This window comes from Felis catus, chromosome D1 (genome assembly GCF_018350175.1).
Source record: "Felis catus isolate Fca126 chromosome D1, F.catus_Fca126_mat1.0, whole genome shotgun sequence".
NCBI classification, from domain to species: domain Eukaryota; kingdom Metazoa; phylum Chordata; class Mammalia; order Carnivora; family Felidae; genus Felis; species Felis catus.
This window is the reverse complement of record NC_058377.1, coordinates 84,082,378-84,104,133: the sequence shown is the minus strand read 5'-3', so window position 1 is coordinate 84,104,133 and position 21,756 is coordinate 84,082,378. Positions and strand designations below refer to the sequence as shown.

Genomic DNA, 21,756 nt, shown 5'->3' with positions numbered 1-21,756 from the left:
CAGAGCCTGACATGGGGCTCAAACCCATGAACCATGAATGAGATCATGACCTGACCCAAAACCAAGAGTCCGACACCCAACCAACTTGAGCCACCCAAGCACAAGAAAAGGTATTCTTAATAATGAAGATGTTGAATTTTTCTTCCAGAAGTTTTTTTTTGTGATTGTGGAATATTATAATATGGCATATTTGGAACTACATGGAAAGACTTCATTTATTTCTGACTCTACTTTTATATTTTTATTCATTCATTCATATGTCTATTCAGTTGCCCAACATCTCTTGAGTGCCTTCTATATCCATGCACTATATACTGTGTCCTTTACTTGGCCTGCTCATTCTAGATGCCATCTATTCTGTAGAGAACCCTAATATACTTCTGGAATTGACCACAACAGCTGCCTTCACATTTTGTGGAAAAGTAGATGCTGTGATTTGAAGATACAGAAGTTACTTAAGCTTCATATCTGTAAAAGAATAGCAGGTAGAAATGAGTGGCTTAGACTAGGTATGTTAGCAGATGTCTTCTAGTTCTAAGGTTCTTTGATGTAGCAGCTTTGGTCTTAATTAAACTCAGCAAAATAATGTATGAGTCTACTCAGATTTGAAAGCCTTGGGGATTCCAATTATAAAATAATGTTTGGATGTACTTTCTTCCAGCTCTGAAGTTCTGTGATATAGCCAGACTTCTCCGTTTTGTCCCAGACCACCTCCTAGGGGAAGAAAAGAGTGATAGCATCTCTGAAATCCCCACTGATTCTGAAGAAGTCTTACTACTCTTGTTGGAGGATATGGTAGTTTGTGGGGACATCTGCTTTCAGAGTCCGAGCTAACCATTTGTCGTGTGTCCTTCTTTTCCTCCCTTCATGGGAAGCAGTGTTGAAGGAGGGGAATTAGCAGGAGTTCCAGCCTCAGATTGCACAGGGTTGAATCATGCTTTCTTACTTGCTGCACACTCTGAGGCAACTTATTTAACCTCCGTTTCTTCACCATAAAACTGAGCTCATAGTAATTTACAGGGAGGTAATGACAACTGGAGGTTAGAATACTTATTGGGCACTTGGAATGGAGCCTGGATCACATACAGCGATCAATAGCTACTTGCTATTATTTTGTCAAGTAAAAGCAGTTGGTCAAATATTGCCTCCAAGTTTGGGAGCCTGTGAACCTGAAGGAGGATAGTGGGAGCATGGCTGGGGACATAGGGTCAGATTATAGGGGAGCAGGAGGTCTTTTGGAGGGATCAGGAAAGGGCTGTGACCTCAGGTTCAAGCCAGTGGGAAGAATAAGAGTGTGTGTACCTATTTCCAGAATAGAAAGATAACTTTTTTCATCTTCCTTTCTATATTTATTCAATAAATAATTACTTCCTCTTATCCCATTCCTGCCTCTCCTCTCTCTTTTTTCTGTCTTTTCATTCCTTCTTCCCATTTTTCTTCTTTTTACTTTCCTCCTTTCTTTGCTCCCTTTGATATAAATTCTAACCTAGGAATGGAGAGGAACCTGGGCACAGCAGTGGGGCTGGGAATACGTGGGAGAGGAATCCAGGGCAAAAGAGGGAGTCTATTTTGGTCTTCTTTCCTTTTGACTTCAAGCCGTGTTTCTCTCGTGGCTGGGGAAAGGCCAAATAGGCCTGTGACTTATTGATCAAGAATGGAAGAAAAATCATGTTGGCAGGAGGCAGACTGTGCTGCATCCAAATGAGCCTGGCCCTCATTGTGGGAGGCCTGAAAGGGAAATACTGGCTGTTCCAATGGAAGCTGCAGAGCAGGTCCAAGCTTTGGAACTGCTCAGGGGGGAAGCTGCTGTGCAGTGGGGCCCCAGGCCTCAAGGAAGCTATGACATCCAGCTCCTTTTACTCTGAGCTGGTAGCAAATGGGCCACCAGGCTGGGATGGGGACAGGAATTATGGTGCCTTTGGAACAGGAATGAGGCAGACTTCCAGAGAGAGCTCAGAGGCTCCTCTGTCAAGAGGTACACTGGGATTCACCAGCTTCATCTTTGCCTCTTGCTGTTTACAGTGAAAAACACAAAATTCTGCCTCACCAACTAATCTCAAGCTTTGCTCTGAATCAATACCCAGGTTCAGACTGTCATTAAAGAGGCACTGCCACTGTGGATTGGGAACAGCTATTTGATAGCATGTCTGCGCCTGATGATAGGAACAGAAATCAGGAGAAAGCTACAAATGAAAGTATTAGCGTGCCCATTGTGTTTATCTCTTCTTTCATTGTCCTATACATTGTCTCCTTGGTTCTTGAAATGACCATGACCATGGATTTACAGAGGTTTAAATAATAAAAGGACAGACACACGTGACCTAGTATAACTAAACCCCATGAAAAACAGAGTTTCACAATTCGATAAATATTATAAGGAACTTTGGGCATCCTTCATAATTTCTCAGTCAAAACAGGAAGTTTTCTATAATAACCTGGGCAGGTGGTCATCCTGCTGTCTCTTAAATGTTTCCATTAACAGTAATGTCACCACTTCCTGTGGCAGCTTATTCTATTGCATTCAGCCACACCTCTGGGCTCCTCCTTTTCCATATGCCCCAGGCCTAGCGATGATGGGAGAAATCAACTCTTTAACACTGACATGCAACCCTGGCTCAATTTGGATCTTGTGTCTCCAATTCCAGCAGCACCCCTCCCCCCTTAGCTTGCTTACTTTATGCAATGCCACTAACCTCATGACTACCGATGCCAATGCAGACTCATGGAACTAGTTCTGGAAGAATGGCTCACCTTAAGTATTGCTGCTGCCTTCCTCTTAGCTACTTTAGTGCATGGTGCTTTCTGTGCCAGTTAAAGATGTTTTGTTTTCCCCATAATCATTCTTTACCCCACAAGACATTCTTTGTTCTTTCTGTTTTATAACTCAGTTCAACAGGGGCTTGTACCATGCTCTCAAGGAGAGGATTGAAGAGCTTCTGGTGAAGGTACATCTTACGCTGGATGATCAGTTTCTTTTACCTCTACCAAAACTGTAGCAGGACAAGGTGCGTGGTCCTCAATCCCCCCACCCTGAGTGGGCTACCCTTGCCTTCTCAAGGGTCCTTAACTCACTGATAGGAGTTGGGCAATTATTCATCTCTTCTTTAGCCAAAGGTCTTTTAGTCAAAATTTCCACTGTGTTCATCTCATGCATTCCTGGCCCCTTTAAATGGTCTCCTCTATACAGTTAAAAGAAGTAAACACCTTAGCTATAGATGTTAGCCAACAAGAGCAGTTTGTCCAGATTATTCTATTCTGAACCCGATATCTTCTTGACTCTTCAACTCTCTTCTGGTTCTCTTATCTAGAAGAGAATTTGAGTGTTTTTTTTTTCTCTAATATTATGCTCAGATAAGAGATTCACATAACTTTATACCAGAACAGAATAGAGGACAAACTCTCTTCCCTTAGCTCTATCTTTGATGAGCCTGGTGATTGAGATCACAACTTCGTGCCCTTTAGGAAAGAAGAATAGACTGAGAGTCTAATCTGTACCCCAGAGTTCCCTTCTTTCTCTCTACTGTAAATGAAAACACAGAGTAGACCCAATGCAGACTTTCTCCACTAATGTAAGAACAAAACTTATCTCCTAGTAACATCTAGTGGTCTTAGGTATATCTCATAGAATAGCACAGACATGCCATCCTTAAGGTATTAATTTGGCAAAGGATGACATCCAGGGAAAATTCAAACAAACCTAAGACAGTCCATATTTTTTATAAAGAGTAGTTCATCATACATTGTAATCCTCCAATGGAAATTAAAGACAATAGGAAAGAGCATTAAATGATTTTGCATCCAGGTAAAGATCTATTTCTATTGCACTGGTTGTTAGCAGACACATCTCTGGAAGAAACATGTATGGCTGAACGAATTTCCATCTGTTCTCCCTTCCACCTCACCTCCATACCTTTGCAATGAAAAGAGGTCCTATGACCAGCTCCAGGTAATGGGCTATAAGTCTTAGGAAAATATCTGACTTTTGGACTAACATATCTAACAGCTTGGGTGGAAACTGAGTACTGAGTCACCACTAGAATGCTGCTTCTCCAGAGAATCATCAGATTGCGTGAGAGTTTATAAGAGCAAAAAATAAGTAAATAAGTCATTGTTGTATGACATCACTGAGATTTCAAGCCTAATTGGTTGGCACAGCACAGACAAGCTCAATATGATTGATACGGTATTTTTGTCGCCATGCTTAATAAAAATGGCTATGTGGCTTGGGTAATTGTAGTTAAGTCCTCTGGGACCCCACACCACCCTTGTTAGATAGGAATACCAGACCCAGAAAAGTCCCCTTTGAAAAAGGAAAGAAGAACCAGGGGATAATATGTGGGCGTCTGTGTTTTTTGAGATTATGTGGAATTATTTAGTACCAAGGGGCCTGATTGCAGACATATCCTTTTCTAGAACTGGCCTTGCCATGCACTCTAATTCGTCTCTGGGCTGCTGGGACACAATGCAAGTTTAAGAGAGAAACTTCATATTGCTAATTCCTACGCATATTGAACACATACCACTGAAAGTAATGAGAATGTTACAAACTTGAGATGGGAACTGGAACTGAAAATTTAACAGACACACGTTCTTTATGGAAACTTCACAGCTACAGCCAGACTTTGAGTCCCAAGTCCAATTTTGGTGTCTATCAGAAATTGCTGTTGCACGGAGCTACTGAATTTTCCACTTGGAGCTGTCAGTATCATCTGATAGGTGACTTCCTCCTTCTCTCCTCTCCTCAGGAAGATTTATCAGGCTATCTTTCCAGTGCTGTTGTTAACAAGCCTTGGGTTGCTTCTCTAGGGAGAGAAAGAAAGGCAACATTTATTTAGTACCTACCACAGGCCACAAAATACACTAGTCACATTTTTTGCATGCTTTTTCATTTGTGACAGGAGGTATAGTGAGAACCAGACCTCCTGGATTAGAAGGAACAGAGGACTTTGGAGTCTCAGAAACTTTAGTTCAGAATCCTAGCTCTGCCTTACTGGCTGAATGACCCAATACTATTCTCTCTGAATGCACTGGTATTAACAAGCCCCTGTTGGGAGGATGAGGATGAGACACTATCCAAGCTTTCCAACAAGCCTGTGAGAGAGACCTTGTTATTCCACTTTACAAGCAAATTATGACCCAGAGCTGTTACATATCTTACCCTGGGTCATATAATGGCAGAGCTAGACCTCAAACTCTGGCCATTCTGTTTTCAGTTTAAATGCTGCTATGATGGGAGAATCGAATAGTTGTGACACAACCCATGTAGTCTGTAAAATGCAGCTTTTTAATGACATAGTTTTCCATATTCTGAACTGAAAGCAAGAGTACATAACTTTTGCATATTGAAGAACTCTAAAACACTGAAAGCATTTATCAAAGGCTCCATGCCAGTAAGATAAATTTAGTGTGTGATAGAGGGGTTAAGTTTCTGTTGTGGCAGAGAGAAAATCTATAATTTTTGTAAATTTGATATTAAGAAAGCAAAATATAAAGCCATTCAACAAATACTGCAATTAATAAACATGTATTTCAACTCTATTGTTTCTGGGTAGGCTACAGGAAGAAGGAAGTTTGTCTTGCAGACTGATTTTATTCCCCCTGTGGGCAAGAAGGCAATGGGAGTGTCTCTAGACAGCCTGATGAACTGTAGCAGCCCCACAGTGATCCCCAGGGAATAGTACCCCATCAACCCCCAGAAATCCAAAGACTGAATTTGCTTGATCACCAAAGACTGGAACTTTTTGAGAGGACACATTGTGCTTTACTCAATAATGAAGGAGGTAATGAATTCCAGAACTCTTCAGATTCTTTCTAGGTAACCACAAACAAATTGATGCTTTACTACAAAAAGCAGATAATTCTATTTTGATTAAATCAAAATGATTCTTTGTATACAGCATCCCATGGAGTCTTTTACCTCCTCTGGCTTTAATGTCTGCTTAATAAGATCACACAGTCAATTATTTAAAAGACCCAAGAACCAATAGGGGATTTGCTGGCCCAGTTCTTAAAGCTTAGAAATCCAATTTGCCTTTCCTTCATTGCTAGCAGATCAGCCCCAGGTTAAGAGTGATGGAAACTATTGGACATTTTAGAATAATTATGAAGAGCTGAGAGATTTAGCTCAGCAAGTCTCATCTATAACTGAATAGAATAAGTTTTATTATTGATGTTATCATGATTGACATTTCCCCAGGTTTTCAGCTATTCTATCTCCAGATTCATTACCTTTTTTCATATTGTTAATGTATTAATGTACTGAGTTCTGGCAATTTCCACTATGATTTTTGTCTGTACAAGAATTCTCAGAAATACTGTGGATGAACCCATCATCAGCTGTTAAACTAGGCTGGAATGATAGTCAGTAAGACTTGCCAGAGTGTTTGCCCCTTCTTTAAATATATCCAACTTTCCTAAAACAATAACATGCATTTCACGTAAAGAAAATAGTTACATAATTATTGAAGACACCTAGATATACTTTTCCAAGTGAAGATTGAGGAATATGAAGTTGAAATTTTCTTTTCCATAATTAGATTTTATTTAATACTGAAACTTAACTTTTAGTTTATAGAAGCAATATGATGATTATATGGAAATTTACCTTAATTTTAATTTTACCACAAACAATTATTTCCTTTTGGTTTTTCAGAAACCTGTAAATGTAATGTTTTCTGTATCTAAATATTAACTTTAATTTTTTTCTAAATTGACATTTTTATTAAAACTTTTCCCCTGATGTTGAAGGAAATTTATTTCATATAGATTCATTCTATCATAAGTGATATTTCAACTACACTCTATCTCAGGCATGTAGTTGATAGAAGGTGATAGTCTCGGGGCACCTGGGTAGCTCAGTTGGTTGAGTGTCCGACTTTGGCTCAGGTCACGATCCTCCAGTTCGTGGGTTCCAATCCCACGTCAGGCTCTGTGTTGACAGCTTAGGGCCTGGAGCCTGCTTTGGATTCTGTGTCTCCTTTTCTCTCTGCTCCTCCCCTGCTTGTGCTATGTCTCTCTCGCTCTCTCTCAAAAGTAAATAAACATTTTTAAAAATTAAAAAAGAAAAAGAAAAAAATGATATTCATATGGAAAGTAATTAAAAAAATACTGTATAGTGAGTTTGTTCCTTACAATTATTAATATGTTCAATTATCATGGAGTGCTACTAACACCTCTTAAACTAATCAGGCTAGATTTTAGAAGAAATATTGGATAGGGAAATTGCACTATTTATAAGGTTATGGAGATAATGGGATGCTGGCTCGGGAGAAATGATTTTGTAAAGTAATTATACTCCTTGCTATGTGCATGGCCATCACGTTTCTTAGTAAATTAGAGGTTTTTTTTTTTCATAATCCTGGCCCAAATTGCTTATGATCTTATATGCCAGAACTCTATACTTAACCCCTGTGCTTTAGTCAAATGAAAAACATTTCAATTTGAAGTTTTTTTTCAAATTATTATTCAATTTTTACCTCTCTATTAGCTGTTCTTTACTCATTCCTTTGCTATTATTTGAATAGTTCCTTTATAAGAGTGGTTTCTCCAGCTGTGGTTTCCAGATCAAGAGCATACATAGGAACTTACTAGAAATGCAAATTATCTGCTCCCACTCCTGGAGATTAGCCAAGAAATCTGCATTTTAAGGGCTCTGAATGAGTCTAATTCTTGATGGCATTTGAGACCCGGTGCCCTATTCCATACTTTCTGCTTCTTTTCCTTATTTTATCCTATATGCCCTGTTTCCTCTTTTTTTCCTGGTTAAAAACAAAACTAATAAACACACACACATACACAAAACCCATCTGAAATGACTTACTTGCTTTCTCTTGTTTCTGAATTGTCTTAGAATTAAAAATATAAACGGTATAAGACATATATCCATTAAACCTTGATTAAGGTTATTTGGTATTATCTGTTGTCTCCTCTCCAACCAAAGAAGCTTCCAGAAGTCAGGCACTCTGTCCTTCTTTCGACTTCCAGTGGCATGATAAATAGTTCTCCATCCACTCATTCTCAATCTGAAGGTGTCCTCTTGTCTAAAATGAGTCTCTTGTAGACAGCAAATAGATGGGTCTTGTTTTTTTATCCATTCTGATACCCTATGTCTTTTGGTTGGTGCATTTAGTCCATTTACATTCAGTGTTATATTAGAAAGATATGGGTTTAGAGTTATTGTGATGTCCGTAGGTTTCATGCTTATAGTGATGTCTCTGGTACTTTGTCTCACAGGATCCCCCTTAGGATCTCTTGTAGGGCTGGTTTAGTGGTGACAAATTCCTTCAGTTTTTGTTTGTTTGGGAAGACCTTTATTTCTGCTTCTATTCTAAATGGCAGACTTGCTGGATAAAGGATTCTCAGCTGCATATTTTTTTCTGTTCATCACATTGAAGATCTCCTGCCATTCCTTTCTGGCCTGCAAGTTTCAGTAGAGAGATTGGTCACAAGTCTTATAGGTCTCCCTATATATGTTAGAGCACGTTTTTCTTTAGCTGCTTTCAGAATTTTCTATTTATCCTTGTATTTTGCCAGTTTCACTATGATATGTTGTGCAGAAGATCGATTCAAGTTAGGTCTGAAGGGAGTTCTCTGTGCCTCTTGGATTTCAATGCCTTTTTCCTTCTCCAGATCAGGGAAGTTCTCAGCTATGATTTCTTCAAGTACCCCTTCAGCACCTTTCCCTCTCTCTTCCTCCTCTGGAATACCAATTATGCGTAGATTATTTCTCTTTAGTGTATCACTTAGTTCTCTAATTTTCCCCTCATACTCCTGGATTTTTTTTATCTCTCTTTTTTTCAGCTTCTTCTTTTTCCATAATTTTATCTTCTAGTTCACCTATTCTCTCTTCTGCCTCTTCAATCCGTGCTGTGGTTGTCTCCATTTTATTTTGTAGCTTGTTGATAGCATTTTTTAGCTCCTCCTGGCTGTTCCTTAGTCCCTTGATCTCTGTAGCAATAGATTCTTTGCTGTCCTTTATACTGTTTTCAAGCCCAGCGATTAATTTTATGACTATTATTCTAAATTCACTTTCTGTTATATTGTTCAAATTGTTTTTGATCAGTTCATTAGCTGTTGTTATTTCTTGGACATGTTTTTGAGGGGAATTCTTCCATTTGGTCATTTTGGATAGTCCCTGGAGTAGTCCCCGGTGGGAAATGTGGGGCACTTCCCCTGTGCTGTCTTGAATAACTTTTGTTGGGGCAGGGCCGCAGTCAGACCTGATGACTGCCCCCAGCCCACCGCTGGGGCCACAGTCAGACTGGTGTGTGCCTTCTCTTTCCCTCTCCTAGGGGCAGGATTCACTGTGGGGAGGTGTGGCCCGTCTGGGCTACTTGCACATTGCCAGGCTTGTGGTGCTGGGGATGTGGCATATTAGCTGGGGTGGATCCATAAGGTGCACAGGGGTGGGACGGGCAGGCTCAGCTTGCTTTTCCTTCGGAGATCTGCTTTGGGAGGGGCCTTGCGGCACCAGGAGGGAGTCAGACCTGCCGGAGGGATGGATCCGCAGAAGCACAGCATTGGGTGTTTGCTTGGTGCAAGCAAGTTCCCTGGCAGTAACTGGTTCCCTTTGGGATTTTGGCTGGGGGAAGGGTGAGGGAGATGGCGCTGGCGATCACCTTTGTTCCCCGCCAAGCTGAGCTCTGTTGTCCGGGGCTCAATAACTCTCCCTCCTGTTGTCCTCCAGCCCTCCCATTCCCCGAGAAGAGCTGTTAGCTTATAACCTTCCAGATGTCAAGTCCCGCTTGCTGTCAGAACACACTCTGTCCAGCCCCTTCGCTTTTGCCAGCCAGACTCGGGGGCTCTGCTTGGCCAGCATGCTGCCCCTCCGCCCTGGCTCCCTCCTGCCAGTCCGTGTAGCACGCACTGCCTTGCTGCCCTTCCTACCCTCTTCTGTGGGCCTCTCGTCTGCGCTTGACTCTGGAGAACCATTCTGCTAGTCTTCTGGCGGTTTCTGGGTTATTTAGGCAGGTTTAGGTGGAATCTAAGTGATCAGCAGGACGTGCAGTGAGCCCAGCGTCCTCCTATGCTGCCATCTTCCCAGGATCCTCCAGACTCTATAATTTATAAATCTTTACTATCTGACTCTTAACAGGGAAAAAATAAAAGCTGAGTTCTAGACTACATCCGTGGGCTTCTTTTAAGTTCCAGTTGGTTGGTCAATGGAACACAGAGTAAGAGCTTTGAGAGAGATAAATAGAGCCAGCTTTAGGAAAGATTCCCTGAGCTAGGGAGTCTCCCTGTCAAACTCTTAATTCTTCTCAAGGCAGCTCTCTGTTCCTTACTCTATTCATATAACTCCACAATCTCCTCTCATACTGCATTGGTGATAGCCCTGCTCTATCTCTTGTGATTTCCCAAAGCCTTCTAAACATCTTTGCAAATTGTTTCTTTATTGAACACTTCTCAAATTAAACTGTATAAGCCACATATTCCCCAATAGGATCCTGGCTGATGATGTATTAAGCACTTATTCCTTGCCTGACACTGTTTTGAGCTTCATATTCATTACATAATTTAAACCTAAAAAATGACTTTGTGAGGTAAATATTATCATTGTTCTCTCTTACAAATGAGGAAGCTAGTGGTCAGTTTGGAGATTCGACATCGTTTGCACAATTAATGTGGTAGACTTGGGACTTGGATTCAGTGATATTGATTATAAAGCCTTCAGAGTTGAAGATCCTATCATTTTCAATTTTCATCATTTTATGGTTTTCTTGATAATACCTTACTGAATTGATGCTTAGTATAAGAAAAGTTTTCTTGATTTCACTTAATCATAAAACAATGGATCTGAAATTATTCTTAATATTAAAGCTAGGTATATTGAAGACAATGAAAATCAAATGATTTTTTGAGTCATCTACAAGGTGAAATTGAATATGGGCAATTGGTCTCATATATACATAATTGTATTTTTATCCTATATTTTATATATATGTATATATATATATATACATATGTATATACACATATATGTATATATTGGTATATATATATATTCATCCATTTTGAGTATTTAGAATTGTATATGCTATAAAATCATATATATTTATATATACATATATATTCATACTTCTAATAGGTTATTATCCAAGTAAAGTAATGTGGTGAAAATGTGGTATATGTTAAGTGAATAAGACAGAGAGGTGGAGGGTTAGGAGAGAAAGCTAAGAGGCTGAAAATAAATTTTCCATTTGAATTGGAAAATGTTTATTTTTTTCCTAGTCGTCAAGTATTGCAGGTTAATTGATTCAAACCAAGTTTTAAAAGTTGAGATACAGTGCCCTTCCATGCTGCTGAGATTTGACTGCTGAGAAGCAATGTTTCAGCCAGGTTACCAGCTGATATCTGTATAACCCTTGGCTTCCTACTGTTCATTCAGTCCCAAGCCGAGAGTCTGGTCAAGAGAATGGCTGGAGACACACAGATTCTGCATTCTTTGCTTAATTGGCCTTCTGAACAGATAAACAGAGATCAGGCCTCAAACAAGTCCTAGATATTTCCTTCAGCCCTAAGGCAGGGTGCACTATGGATTACAATAAAAGCTCCTCCTGTTGGCCTATGGAACACATTTTATATTACCAATTTCCTGTTGTGGCCACAGATGCTCCTCCTTGCCTTCCCCACATTCAGAGATCTATTTTAGGAAATTTGCTTTAAAAAAGGTAAAAATATCTAATCCTGTTTGATTTAGTCTTTCTAAAGAGGACACTATTTCAAAAGTAGTGACTTTTGGAGAAAACAGGCAACAACCTTTTTGACCTGGCTGCAGCAACTTCTTACTAGACAAGTCTCTGGAGGCAAGGGAAATGAAAGCAAAAATGAACTATTAGATAAAAAGCTTCTGCATAGTAAAGGAAACAATCAACAAAACTAAACAAATATCTTTTCAGAATGGGAAAAGATATTTGCAAATGGCATATTGGATAAAGGATTAGTATACAAAATCTATAAAGAACTTACCAAACTCAACACCCCAAAACACATGATCCAGTGAAGAAATGAGCAAAAGACATGAACAGACGCTTCTCCAAAGAAGACATCAGATGGTTAACAGATACATGAAAAGATGCTCAACATCATTCCTCATCAGGGAAATACAAATCAAAACCATGAGGTACCACCTAACACCTGTCAGAATGGCTAAAATTAATAACTCAGGAAAAAACAGATGATGGTGCACATGCAGAGAAAGAGGAACTCTTTTGAACTGTTGGTAGGAATGCAAACTGGTGCAGCCACTCTGGAGAAACAATATGGAGGTTCCTAAAAAAATTAAAACCAGAGCTACTCTACAATCCAGCTATTTCACTACTAGGTATATCTCCAAGGGATACAAATATGCTGATTTGAAAGGGCACATGCACCCCAATGTTTATAGCCGCAGTGTCAACCATAGCCAAATTTTGGAAAGAGCCTGAATATCCACTGACTGATGAATGGATAAACAAGATATAAATATATACAGTGGAATATTGCTCAGCAATCAATAAGAATGAAATCTTGCCATTTGCAACAACATGGATGGAACTAGAATGTATTATGCTAAGTGAAATAAGTCAGAGAAACACAAATATCATATGATTTCACTCGTGGAATTTAAGAAACACAACAGATAAACATAGGGGAGAGAAGGAAAAATAAGATAAAAAGAGGGCGGCAAACCATAAGAGACTCTTAAAGACAGAGAACAAACTGAGGGTTGCTGGAGGGGTGTTGGGTGGGGTATGGGCTAAATGGGTGATGGGCATTAAGGAGGACACTTGTTGGGATAAACACTGGGTGTTATGTGTAAAGGATGAATCACTAAATTCTACTCCTGAAACCGTTATTACACTGTATGTTAATTAACTGGGATTTAACAACAACAACAAAAGTACTGACTTTCTCTTGAGATAAGAACTCAGGGTGTGTGTGTGTGTGTGTGTGTGTGTGTGTGTGTGTGTGCGCGCGCGTGCGCGCGTGCACATGCGCATGTATGCGTGTGTGTATTTCTACTAGGCTTATATATTTCCAGTGGAATTTGCCAGTTACTTGATCAAACATTAAGTCTGCCTGCCAGCTGATCAGTCAGGCAAAAATGCAGTTAGTTCAACATCCTTGCCTGATGCAGAAGGCTCAGTCCCCTTCTGGAGGAAGCATACTAAATATAGAAGGACAGAGCTGAACACAGGTTATTAAAGAATCTGGGTCACTGGGTTCCAATATGTTTAGAACAAACATTGGTATTCTATAGGTTATACTGAAATGTCCCATACTTGAAATCTTTTAATGTTAACATTTCTACAATTACCAGAAGAGTATTAAAAGTGACATAGATCTATTCACTAGCTTGTGTTTTTCTTCCACGAATCTTTTTTTAAACGCTAATCCTTTTTAAAAAAAATTAATGTTTATTTATTTTTGAGAAAGAGATACAGAGCATGAGTGGGGGAGGAGCAGAGTGAGAGGGAGACACAGAATCCAAAGCAGGGTCCAGGCTCTGAGCTGTCATGACAGAGCCCGATGTGGGGCCCGAACCCACAAACTGTGAGATCATGACCTGAGCCGAAGTCGGACACTTAACCCACTGAGCCACCCAGCGCCCCTAAACACTAATCCTTATACCTCTTACCTGCTAATACGTGCTCACTAAAGACAAAAGAAATCAGCAACCATGTATTTAATAGAAAAAACTAGGCATAGCTTATTTCATTTGACAACATATTTGTGAATAAAAATTTATGATGGCTACCTTTTTACATGTATTATGTGGGATTTGGTTCAGATTTCCTTCTAGACCTATAAAGTTGATTATGGAGAAGTTTTCAGAAAGGCAATTACTCTACTCTGGGGTAGAATAATCCTGACCTTTTCCTTAGCTATCGCTGGAACTAAATCTTAAAGGATTAACAGGATTTTGACAACTAGAGAGGAGGGGTGACCAGCAGGAGTCAAAGACGGAAGATAGTGCATGTCATGTATAGTCTATTCAGGCTAAAATGGCTGAAATGGAAGGCTTATTGGAGGTGGTTGGTAGATAAGAATGAAATTTTTGCTTAATTGTGATGTTAAGATAACTTTAATTTGGAATCTTGTTCCTGTATGGGATTAGGCTATCTACCTTCTGACATTAGGATCTGTCTGAGCCTTTTAATACCTTTAGTGAGTGACTTTGGCTAAATGGTCAAAATTCAAATGCTTTCATTAATACAAAAGCCGGATGTCATCTGGTGTTATGGCCCTGCCAGTCCTCTGGGCCCTGGGATCTTGCTTGATGGTATCTTAGCCTGAGATAAACTTTCCAGCTAATATTTCCAATATATTTGGCCATGTGTGCTTTCAAAATGACAGAAGTCTGGAGAAGTCTGAATATGGTGCCTCTGTCCTTCAGCATCTTGTGAACTCCGAGGAATTCTCCAGCTATCACAAGCAATTTTCCATGTATGAACATCAGTGAAAATAAGTAAGCAGCTTTAATTTCTCCTCTGAGGATGTTGTTGCAACTTACCTCTGCTTGCCTGCTAATTTCTGCCCAGCTGACATTAATGGATTTGAGTTTCCATCCAACCTGTCACGAGATGTGATGTTCTAAAGGTCTGAACTTTTAACAGCAGGTTCTTCCTGGCAAGAGATGTATTGGTGAGAAAGTTGGATTTAGTGGCACATGTATAATCTAAATTAACTGTTGTTTTTCATTGTAATAGTGAACCAGATCACCGGTATTTTGTATTCAATAAGAAAGGAAATACCTTCTGATAAATGTGGATCAGACTAATGCCTCTTTTCTTTTTATGAAAATGTAACCTATGCATATCTCCCCTATTTTCAAAGTGTGAACTTGTAGAAGGCTGAGTGAAATTTCTCTTCTCTTTGCTCCAAAAACCCTGTTCTGATATCTGCCATAGCTATTACATTGCACTGACATACCTATTTACTCATTTTTCTTTCCTGGGGAAAGAACCTCATTTATTGCTATCTGTGCTGTCCTTGGAATATAACTAACTAAATGTTTCAACAGAATTGTAGGGGTTTCTGGATCAGAGCCCTGCTACCTACACTGTTTCATCTTAGCACTTTATCATTTGTTTGATATATTAAGTCACACTGGCCTTATTCAGAATCCTTCAACATTTTAGACATTTCATTTTTTCTCTTGAAATTCTATCCTATTTACCAAAATTCTGTACTCAGAGCATCTGCCTTAACGAGTGTAGAATGCAAGTATAATTATGACACTGATGATGACATTTTGGGAATTCTGATTTTGTTCAAGTAACTGGGCTAGGTATTTCACTGGGTTTCTTCATGTGTTCCTTGTATCAGTCTTATAGATATTAATATTCTCATCCTGAATTTATAGAGGATGAAACAAGTATAAAGAGAACAAGCCAGGTGCCAGAGAACATACATGTAGAGCTAAAGTTGTGTATCAAACTTAAGAAGTCTGCTTCTAGAGACTCAACCATTCTTCTGTACTGCCTCTTACATTTTATGGGACTTTCTGGACTCCATAAAATGTCCTGAATACCTATGATCATAATCTACTAACCAGAGTCTTCTTTGGAGTAGAGGTAAGTGGTAAATCTCCTGCATACGAGTGGAGAGTGAATCCAAACCAAATCATTGTTTTCTATGAAAGGGGCCTGGATCTATATGTCAGTGACTGTAGAATCTTTCTTTCTGCCTTTCTTCACGCTCTCAACTGTAAAAACTGCTCAGTCAGCCTTGCTGATATCAATTGTTTCCCCTTTAATTTGATCTAAAATTGCATGTCTCTGTCTAGTCTCTCTTTTGATTGGACGTTTTTCCCATTTTGACTTTTTCTCCCTAACATCTTATTCTGAAGATGCTGACTAAATAATCTCCCATCACCATAGTGCACATATACTCACTTACATAATCCTGACTTCTAGAATCCTCATCTGAGTCTGAGGTTCCAGGTCCTTGCCTGCTTGGTGGCAAAAGTAGATATTATTAATGGTAGCATGTATTTGTTGCTTTCAATGTGGTTGTCCTACTAAGTTCTACAGCACAATCACATTTGAGCTAAAATAATTGAATTTCAATTGACAGATTTATTCAATGGTTTCCTCCATTCCCAATAGGATATTTAGCACTGTGACAATTCTCTTAACACTCCATGAAAATGGAAAAAGGGTTTAATTGTGATGAAAAGCACATGCTTTGCAATAGAACAGATCTGGGTTTGAAGATAAACTTTGATACCTGGCAACTGTGCATTCTTAGGCAAGCTATTTCATCTCACTAAATCTGAGTTTTATTATCTAAAAAAGTAGACATGATACTAGTACCAACCTTGGATAATTTTCATGAAGTTAAGTGAGGTAATGCACATAGAGTATTTATAATAGTTTCTGAAACCTATTAAAATGGGTAGTAGGCATTTTTCTTTGTGGTTCTGTTTTAAAAGCATAAGGCCATTGAAGATTTTGATCCAAGAAAGCTAATATTATGTCTTTACCTTTACTATTTTAAGCTACTCTTACTCTCTACAAATGAGTTGTGTGAACTAGTGATCAGTTTGGAATCAGAATTAACTACATGGGGAGGGTTTGTATTTTTAAATAGAGCACTGGGACTCCCAAGTCATGGTTATTGTGTACTATATTTTGGTAGTAAAATGTTGAGAACATCTAGATGATTCTATTGGTGGTTTTACCTTGAGGAAATAGCCTCAACTTCATAGTTTCAGAGGGTAAATTTCATTAGCTTACTCTGGGGTCACTAAAGGCATTCATGAGTTTATCTTGGGGACATAACATATGCTGTTCAAACTAACCTGGCATAGTGGTAAGCCAAAGCTCTATTTCTAAAATGCAAATATGATCATGTGATTTCCTTCCTTGCCATCCATCAATGGCTCCCAACTGGTCTCAGGAAGAGGTAGAAACTTCTTTCTTTTTTCACTTAATTTTTTTAATGTTTATTTATTTTTGAGAGAGAGCACTAGCAGGGAAGGGAAGAGGTGGGGGGGAGGAAGGAAGAGAAGGAAGAAGGGAGGGAGTGGGGAGGAAGGATGGGAGGGGGAGGGAGAGACAAAGAATCTAAAACAAGCTCCAGGCTCTGAGCTATCAGCACAGAGCACAACGTGGGGCTTGAACTCATAAACCACAAGATCATGACCTGAGCCAAAGTTGGATGCTTACACAACTGAGCCACCCAGTCTCCCTGAAACTTCTTAATATAAGCTTGCAAAGCCCTGTGTTGCCTCCCATAAACCTTGCCATCCTCATCTCTTACCATTTTCTCTTGTTAAATGATACTCCAAACATATTAAAGTTTTGACACTTAGTACATTACCATAGTTTTAGTAGACTCTGGGTCTTTCCAGATGTTCCTGTATCCGAGAATACTCTTATCCCTGCTTCTGTTCTCTAGAATCACTCTTACTAATCCCCTAGTGCCATATGAAGTATGAATTCTTCTGGAAAGCCATTGCCAACTTCTTAGTTCTGATTAGGTTTCTTTTCACCCTGTTCCTATCATTCAGCTGTCACCGTTCACTTTCTTGTTTCTTTAAATTGACTCAGTTTAGTGAGGGTGGGAACTATTTTGTTCACCATTATATTTCCAGAACTCAAATATGCACAAAAAATATTTGCCGTTGAATAATTCAGAATGAATAAACTTGTACAATGAGAGAAATATGTGTCAATCAGACTCTGGTGTCTGTGAGTGGTACCCCACTAGTGACCTTCTCAACTCTCCCACTCCCAACCTGGGTGGGCTTATTCAGCAAGCCTTAATTTCCCAGCATAAAATTGCTTGTTTGCAAAATGGAATTTAATAGAAGTATTTATTACATTTTGTAAGCCTTATTATTTGCCCTTTTTTATGCTAGGTGTTTATTTCAAAACCTAGGATTGTCCAATTTAGAATCAGCACCTTTTTCTTTATATTGCAAGAGTCTTCAGAAATATTTTCTCATCTGAGTATACAATCTGTCCATTTCTTCTACACCAGCTTTGATTCAATTCATCTTTTCATAAAGAATCATATCTTAGTAAATATGCATGATTCAATCTCTTCAAAAATAGTCCTGAACCCATAGGCTATCTTGTGATCTTACATTGAACCACCCGAAGATCCTCCAAAAATACCAGTTTCTAGCTACCTTTGTTATTGTTGTTGTTATTGTTGCTAATTGATGATTTTATGACTTCTTCCTTTTCTTGGCATGTTTGATTTGGAGATCTAGTAGGTGACCTTACCTTTAATCCTCATTCCAGCCTTTGCCTCTGCCTTAGGTTTGGACTTGGAATTAAATCACTACTTTTGTCCTTATATGCTCTTTGGCCTTATCTCATTGCCACCTACCTAGTCACATTTGTACATTCATATGTGTCTCCTGCTAGTGAAACTCTGTCTCAGACAATGGCCTTCTCAGATAAAAAGAAACTATGCAGTAGTGGATGGAAGATGAGCTTGGTTATTCTGTTAGAATCTCTAAACAATATTTTATTTCATGTATCTTTTAGACAGGCTGATTCTCAGCGGGAATTATTATCTGAATAATTAGGATGTTAAGGCCTTGAAGTGAGGTAGACCTACAGTATTATCCTTGTGACTTTGGAAAAAAATCACACCTTTACTCCAAGGCTCAGTTTTTCCATATATAATATAAATATGATAATAGTACCTATCATATAAGGTTGCCATGCTTGTAGAGGTGATAATGCTTTTTGACCTCTTTTTCCAATACATACTATAGAAATTATATAGATTTTTCTATTTTTATTATTATTGATACTCAGCCATCTTAAAAACTACAATAGATGACACAATCTCCAATTTGGGTTCATAGTCTGGCAGTAGATCCTGAAATCTAATGTGGGTGATGAAAGTGTCAGTAATATTGGAGCTGATACAGCAGTCGTATTGAATAAAGAACAGGTGTATGGGTAAAGAAAGGCCTCTACAATGACACCTAGAGTCCTAGGGAAAATCCTCAAATCCAACGATGACCTTTCTCATAGTTGGGTCCAAAACCTGCCCCATGGAATACATTGCCTTTATAAGATGACATTGAGAAAAATATAACCCTTTGGCATTTTCATTATGAAACAAAGGACAAAATGTCATCCTAAGTGATTTGTGCTTATTTGTGTGTGTATGTCTCTGAACACAGGACATGTACTATTGATTTTGAACTGGCAGTTACACAACAGCCTCTGAAGCCTGACCTTGGATTATCTGCACTGTACATAAAAATGCTCCTTAGACTTTTAATCATAACATGACTCTATCCAGGCATAGAAAGGAGGGGGATGAGGAGGATGTGAGGACAGCTTCAAAGCTCTGTGAATAATCATGTTTTATACATTTCCTTCTTAACTAGGCAGGTAAGAAGAGAAGTTTTTAATTAGCTAGAACTGTGGAATGGAACAGCTGTAGAGAATCTTAGTTGACCCATCCCTCACTTTACAGAGGAGAGAACTCAGGTCCAGGAAGATGGGTCAGTGGCTCAAGGTCATGTATGTCATAGAGAAAGAAGAGCCAGATCTACAAATCAGTTCTTCAGACTTTAGGTTTGGTAGTCATCAATTTACAATCTTATATTCTCTCAAGTAAATAAAGTATAGTACTACTGGAATATATTTATGTAAGACAATCAATCAATAACTTTTATAGGACAGTGGTTAAGAATATAGTCATTGGCATCAATCAAACCTGGGTCCTTGTCTTAGTTCTTCCATTCACTAGCTATGTGGCTTTGGAGAAATTACTTAATCCCACTCAATTTAAATTTCTTAAACTCCATGAGGATAATCATTTGCATCTCTTTTTTATTTTTGTGAGAGTCAAATACTGTCTAATAATTTAATACAGTGTCTAGCACAAGCTAAATACTAATAAGTGGTACTTAAAATCTTTGTTTCAATCAGTAATCATTGTTACAAATATCAAAAACTATTTAAATTTGTTTATGCAAAAAACATAAATTTATTAAAATAATTTGTATAGTTCAGTAGATTCCTAGAAGGATGAGAAAACTATATTTTGAGGATTTACAGTAGGAATAATGTCAAAAATCATGTTCCAGAAGTGATGCAATGGTGACACTATTACTGGAGAGTGACCCTGAAATTTGCATAGCTAATTCCATGGATGCTGGACTCTGCAGGCTACTTCTAGAACCTATGAACTGTTCCCTCTAGGATGTAGATGTACATGTGCCACCCTCAACAAAATTATTTCTGCATAAAGCCTGCTGTTTCACATCACTAGCTTTTTAAAATTATTTTTTATTGTGGTATAATATGCATAACATAAATTTACTGTTTTTAAGTATACAGTCATGTGGTATTAAGTGCATTCATATTATTATGAGTCACTAGATTTTTATTCAAAATAATTTGATATGGGTGTATATTTTTGTTGGAAACTTGTTCATCTGGCTTCTTGTAAAGAACCTTGTAGTCTGATAAGGTACTGAATTCCTTAGATTTAGGGAGAGTGTTCAAAAACTTAATGCACCCAAATTAAACAAAATTATCTACTACAGTCCACCCTTTATTTTTTGCCCAATATCAAATTATAGACATGGACAATATTTAAATTTCAAAATCTTATTCCAACCAATATTCCTGCCTGACGTAATAAAGTTTTTATTAAATAAAATAAAAAATCATTTATTCTCCTTTAAGAAGTAGAAGAGTGTAATATTTATGGCAAGTGTCTCAATAGAGAGTATATTTCAATTCTGTGTTGTTGCTAATCCAGACTGTAGTACAAGTGCCTCTCATATGACTCCTATGATTTGATGGAGCCAATGATATTCAAGATACCTTTGGAAAATCAAGCTGCTGTATGAAGTCCAACTCAACATTTGATCAGTACTGTGGTTAAGAATGAGGATTCTACACATTCAATGCAATCTCTATCAAAATAACACAAGCATTCTTCACAGAGCTAGAACAATCCTAACATTTGTATGAAACCAGAAAAGATGCTAAATAGCCAAAGTAATGTTGAAAAAGAAAACCAAAGCAGGAGGCATCACAATCCCAGACTTCAAGCTATATTACAAAGTTGTAATCATCAAGACAGTATGGTATTGGCACAAAAACAGACACTCAGATCAATGGAACAGAATAGACAACCCAGAAATGGACCAAAAAATGTATGGCCAAATAATCTTGGACTAAGCAGGAAAGAATATCCAGTGGAAAGAAACAGTCTGTACAGCAGATGGTGCTGGGAAAACTGGGCAGTGGCATGCAGAAGAATGAACGCGAACCACTTTCTTACATAATACACAAAAATAAATTCAAAATGGATTAAAGCCCTAAGTGTAAGACAGGAAGCCATCAAAATCCTAGAGGAGAAAGCTGGCAAAAACCTCTTTGACATTGGCTGCAGCAACTTCTCACTCAACATGTCTCCAGAGGTGTGGGAAAGAAAAGCAAAAATGTACTATTGGGACCTCATCAAAATAAGAAGCTTCCGCACAGTGAAGGAAACAATCAGCACAACTAAAAGGCAATCAACGGAATGGGAGAAGATATTTGCAAACGATATATCATATAAAGGGTTAGTATGCAAAATCTATAGAGAACTTACAAAATCAACACCCATAAAACAAATAATCCAGTGAAGAAATGGGCGAAAGACATGAACAAGCACTTCTCCAAAGAAGACATCCAGATGGTCAACCCACACATGAAGAGATGCTCAACCTCACTCCTCATCAGGGAAATACAAATCAAAACCACAATGAGATACCACCTCACTCACACCTGTCAAAAT

The 21,756-nt window shown here is 38.5% G+C and overlaps 1 long non-coding RNA gene across 2 annotated transcripts in view; it reads left to right on the top strand.

Annotated features, from left to right (window-relative positions):
• The window catches only part of LOC109492071, a 421,929-nt gene that overhangs the window by 121,199 nt on the left and 278,974 nt on the right, over positions 1-21,756 (top strand). Inside the window, exon 1 of one of the 2 annotated variants that reach the window (XR_006586483.1) lies at positions 15,212-15,557. The exons of the other annotated variant lie outside the window; for it this stretch is intronic. This is a non-coding gene — a long non-coding RNA (uncharacterized LOC109492071). Of the gene's footprint in view, positions 1-15,211; positions 15,558-21,756 lie in introns of those variants that run through there. 2 annotated transcript variants of the gene reach the window in all.